Below are 6152 nucleotides of genomic sequence, written 5' to 3' on the forward strand. Positions count from 1 at the left end.
TTCAATACCTACATTATGAGAGTTGTCACTCGTCCCATGTTAAAAATCCATTCCAAAGAGTTAAGCTAAAAGAGTCCAAAATTAATGTAGTTAAAAATATCACTTAGTACAATAAATTGATCATTTATTATCAGCATTTCCCAAAAAGGGTTATCCTTGCAAACTTTCAAACAGCAAACTGAACACTAAATCACTATCAATTGGAACAAACAAATCTAAATTTGGCAATAATGATCAAAAGTTTTTAACAAAATACCACCCAGGACAAAATTAACAATATACTTCGAGTAGCATACATAATTTGACAGCTCAGCTTCAACTAAAACACATTTTCAAACACATCCCAAAAATTAGATTTCTAAAACCACCAGTTTTGTAAAATATTTTAGTACATCCAAAATTACCTAAGCACAAAGACCAAAAAAACGTGACAGTTGGATCACATCCTTGCAGTTAACCCCGTTGTTTAGTTTGCAACGTGTGCTCTACTTGTTGCTAAAACTTTTGGGCTCTCCCAAAACATTTACAAGTATTTCTACACAAACATCATACAGTATATTTGAAAACATCATGTGAATCAAAAAATATTGTTTATCAAATTCAGTGCAAGTTATGCCCTAAAGATTTTATTGGCTCAACATTAATTCTCTTAGAGCAAGGATAACAGGGCACAGGTATGCATATAAACATAAAAAGACAGAGCAACCTGAAGTGGCATATGGCTTAAAACATGATTTAAATGTTAAAGAAACATATTCAGTGAAACTAATTAGAAACATATCAGAAACTTTGAGTACTAACAGTCTTAGAACCATAGAAACAAGTCCATTAGCTCTTCACTAAAACACAATTTCCAAATGGATTAAATTTAAGGTGTCTTAGTCAACAAAGTGAATTTATAAAATCAAATCATATGTTTAGCACTCTACATAATTCATTCTTAATTTTCATTTTCTCTGTTGATGTTTATGTTTATTTTGTTCTTATAGCCCTATTTATAATTTTTTAATCTCCTGAAGATATATATATAATATATATATATTATATATATATATATATAAATCTTCAATAAGAAATAGGAATATACTTTTGACTTTTTTGAATAATTCCTTTTAGCACAATCTTTACAATGTGCATGTTTTTTATTTTTACTATAATGCCAATCGTAAAATTTGGAAATATCCTTAATTTCTTTACAAACGCAACATTTTTCTCTTCTAACGTTAATTTTTCTATTTTATCGTATAATTCTCTGTTATATTTACTACGACAATCTTTACACATAGACCCTAATCCTTCTTTTTTAGTCTTATTTTTATGAAATTCTTCAAAATCTTTAAATTCTTGACACTTTATACATTTCTTTTGAGCCTCCATTTATATACAAAAAATTATAGCTTTGACTTTCTCAATTCATATTCATAGAAATTTCCGGTTATTTCTTCATTATTTAAATCTTTTATACTATAAGTTACAGGATCTGTGTTATTAATTTGATAAATCACAAAGATTTCTCTTGACCAATTGTTCTTATATTTGTTCGAAAAATGTTGTTTTTTTACTAACAATTCTTACATGATCATTGACTTTAAATTTAGTTTTCGTGTGAATTTCTGGTGGAATATACTTGAAAAACGGTCTCTAATAACTCCTTTTCTGCATTCTTATCTACGTCTTTGGGCTTCATTTTGATTGTGCTGTGAACTGTATCGTTATAATTGTTTACGATTTTTTGAAGAATATCGATCCATTTAAAGTTTTTATTAATCTCAAAAATTACTTTCAATTCTCTCATTTTGAGTTCTGTTATATCTCTCTACAATACTTGATTTCTCTTCGTTTTCAGTATGATAAATCTTAATGTTGTATTTTCTCAAAACATCATTAAATTCTTTATTTTTAAACTCTAAACCCTTATCTGTATGAAGTAGGTTAGGAGGTTTGTGATTGATCCTTTATGGCATCTTTTACTATATCTTCGAAAGCTTTTGAAACATCCTTGCCGTTTTTTCTTTTGATAGCTCTTGACCAAGCATATTTTGAGAAAGTATCAATAACATTTAACATATACTTAAATCCATCATTTTGATCTGAATAGTTAGACATTATAACTAAATTTGCTGCCCATAAATCGTCAATTCCTAATGTTATTAATTTTTCTCTTTTTTAAACTTTTTTCGTACTGGTGCATGAATTTCTCTAGCTTCAATCTCTATTTCTTCCTTATTCTTAGATTCTTTCTTTACTTGTTTTTCATAAGGATTCTTTATAAATTTACTCTTGTTTGTCTTACATTTTGAACATTTTGCTTCAATTCTATACAAATCCGTTTTGAGTTTGAACAATTTTAGAATCTATATTTTTCGTTTGTTTCTTACATTTGTGGCAGTGAATTAAATCATCTTCCATTTATATATCAAAGTTTCCAAGTTTATTTAATTCGTCTAATATATCAGATTTCGCTTCATTTTTATAGCCATAAGGTACTGTATCGATCTTATTTTCTAGGAACAATTCTCTTATCATCTTTAGCGTTCAGTGCTAACTTGTTTATAGTGACGGTGTACAACTCATGTTTATAGCTTTTGATTACTGTCATCTCTCTAAATTCTTCTTTATCTTCGAACAAACATTTCTTCAAGTTTTCGATATTTATTGTTTTATTTACAACGCTTCTCTTAATCCCTTTGCATCTTACTGGATTTTTGTCTAGATATTTGTACGAGTACATTTTCGATCTCAATCCACAAAATTCTTCTAAAACTTCGCTATTTAACTCATCTTTGGAATTTCCCTATTACCTTCTTATTTTTAGTAGTGAAAACATTCGTGATTTTTTGGATAATCGCTCGTATCAAAGTCCTCTATATTTTCTTTAATAATTTTAAAAGGATCTCGTTTCAATTCTAGGAAATAACTGTCTGTATCCATGTAACACAGATTCAAATCAGGGTCAAACTTCTTTAATTTATCGTAATAAAACTCGTACATTATCAATTTTGATAGGTCAAGAACTGAAAATCCTATGTAGATCGGTTTGTTAAATTTAACCTTTTGTTTATACATGTGACTCGCTATACAGTTGTCGTCAAAGATATTAAAGCATTTGAAGTTTGTTTTCTTGGCCTGTTTCATTGAAAATTCTTCATTTCCTAGTTTGATATCACATCTATTTCGCACATTTTCCATACTTTTTCCAAAAAACTGAGTTGTTATCAGCTTGTAAAAATCTTTCTCAAAGTCACTTGTAGCTTTGGTTCTCATATTTGTGTTAAAATCAATGTACTTTTTCATAAAAGGCTTCTGATCGAACGCTATAACTCTATTCACATGTTTCAAAATCATACCTTGTTCCAGATAGAATTTCAAATTTCTTGAATGAACAACGTATTCAGTTTTATCCAGTAAAGTTGTGCAAAGTTTGTTTTTATAATGTTCGGGAGCAAGAGGTAAATCCTTGTGATGTTCATGTAAATTTGTTGGATATCCTAGATCAACTTCGAGAATATAGCCATAATCTTCGTCGCCAGTGAGTTCTAAAATTGTTTCTTGCCACTCTTCTTTTGTATATGTTTTAGGATTCATCCACTTGATTTCGTTATATGGTAAATTTTGCATAAGCCCGTAACCATAAAGGTTATTGGCATCGACGTACAACAGATAGTTTTCAGGCTTTGATTCATCAAAATCTTTCAAATATTTGTTATTTGCTTTAACATATCGTTTTAATACATTGAGAAATTCCTCCACGAATACCTTTTTCAATCATTAAATACATATTATAATCACTAATCAATTGTAATTCTATTTTCGTTAATTTTAACATAGCATCCCATGCGAGGCTTGGAGCTGTTAGATAATGAGCTGGATCAAGTTTGTAACAATTTAGACAAATGTTTCTGAAATTTTCAAATATATCAGCAAGCAATAAAACATCTTGGATATTGTACAAATCAGAGTAATTGCCAAGATTTTTATCTTTTTAATTTGTTCCAAACGCTCAAGTAGTGTTGATAATCTTTCTCAGATATGCTCTCATCTGTCAAAAGTGAATAGAAATCTTGAATTTTCAGGTCTTCTGTGTAATCAAGTTTTTCAATACTATCGATAAATTCATAGGGAAATATTCCTTTTCCAGATAGAATTTTAAAAATCTCGTTGTCGTCATTTAGTTGTCTTTTTAGAATTTCATTCAATATTCTTCCATCTTGTATAAAATGATTTGTATGCTAGAAATCATCTTGGTTTTTAGCTAATTTTTCAATAGATGATGCCATAAATGTGAACGTATCTACGAAAGAAAACTTGATAAATTTTCTAGGTTTATCATTGTCAAACTCATAGCCATATCCAGAATTTACAGAATAATTTATATATTTTTCATCTGTGTTTGCGATCAAATCAACATTTCCATATTGTTTAGCCAATTCTTTTATGTACAAATGAGTATCGTAATTTGACATATTGTGACAGAAAACTGGAATATTTTGAGGAAATTTTAGATTCAAGTTACAAGATAAATGAGCTGAACCTCTAAATTTACCTGTTAAATGACAATGATCTCGTACTTTTTTTCTTGTTTGATTATCAAAACCCTCACATTCACAAATATGACAAAGACTAGAATTTTGGTACGCTAATTCTTCTTCTTCGGTCAATTTCATAGGTTTTTTGTTCTTAGAATTATACTTTTTAGCTATGTATTTTGATATTTTATTGAGCTCTTCAAACAATTTTGCAGGAACATTAGGCAAATCGTCTTCATTTTTTGCTCTATAACATATAGGTTTGTACCTTTATTTAATATTAATCAGAAAGTAAATATATGTATTAAGACTATTGATAAGCGAGGAAATAAAGATTATAGTCTAAATTGTGAAAAATTATGGAATTTACTAGTCGACGTGCCACCAAGTCATGGGATTACGAACAAGGATAGAGTGACATTTAATAGGTGCAAAGGAAAGAAACGGAAGATTAAAGAAAACTGAGAGTTATCTCTTACTGTCATCTTGCATTAGCTAATACCACGAGGTAGAAAATTGTTAAATAAGGCAATCTGAGAATGGCTTATAATATGAGAAATAAATAAATTGAAGTTTCAATACAGACTTTGAATGGTTAAAGTCAATGTTATACAAGCACAGAAGAAGGAAAGTAAGCTTTATATTATCATCAAAGTCTCACGATCCTCTTCCTTTTCTGTTTTTGGCAGTAACATATGAAGTAGAAACTGATTTTCCTCTCAGGCTTTTAACGAAATTATATTTAATCGTTATTGCATTATAGGCATTTAAATACATTTTAATATGAAAATCTCTTATATTAATGATATATGTATATAGCGTGATATTTAACATTTTTGTTTTGATTTGATTTATTCTTTTGAAGAGAGAGAGAGAGAGAGAGAGAGAGAGAGAGAGAGAGAGAGAGAGAGAGAGAGAGAGAGACGTGCTGGGGCCTCTTGCCTTCTCCTCTTCTTTCTTCTCTTCGGGCTTCGGCCACTTAATCCTCTTCTCGACACTCTTGCTTGTGTCTAGCCTAACAGCACGTCTCCCCTCATCTCACCCCCCCCCTTGTGTGATGAGAATCATCAGGATACTAATTCTATCTTCCAAGCTTTTAAACTCTGTTTCCCTCTCTTTTTATTCCAATCCTTCTTGTTGTAGTTCTGACCTCTTTAATTGCCTCTTCATCGAAGTCAAAGATAAGTTCTCATATGTAGGATGTAAATGTTCAGTTCAAACAATTGTTTATATATATGAAAATACCAAAACGGAATTTCGAACCAAGTTCGGTACGCCAGTATGTTTCTATATGACCACCGTTCAAAAATATTTTGAAATTCACCAATTTGGTTTTTATGGACCTAGCGAAAAAAAAATTATCCTTCTGGAATGCGGAAAGAAGGATTCTTCTGGCATATTACCAAAGGGTATAACAAAAACCTAAAAGATTATTTACTTTTGCATAGAACCCGGGGAAAATATGTATTTTATAGATACTATTTAAAAACACATGCGCATATGATTTTTTATACGAAACAAGTATCTTTCAGAGATATGTACTACATACCTACTAAGGCTATATGTATAATTATAATTACTTAATAATATAATTAACCATTAGAGCTGAATTGAAATGTTTGTCAG

Source organism: Homalodisca vitripennis, unplaced genomic scaffold (assembly GCF_021130785.1).
Source record: "Homalodisca vitripennis isolate AUS2020 unplaced genomic scaffold, UT_GWSS_2.1 ScUCBcl_2123;HRSCAF=6562, whole genome shotgun sequence".
Lineage (NCBI taxonomy): Eukaryota > Metazoa > Arthropoda > Insecta > Hemiptera > Cicadellidae > Homalodisca > Homalodisca vitripennis.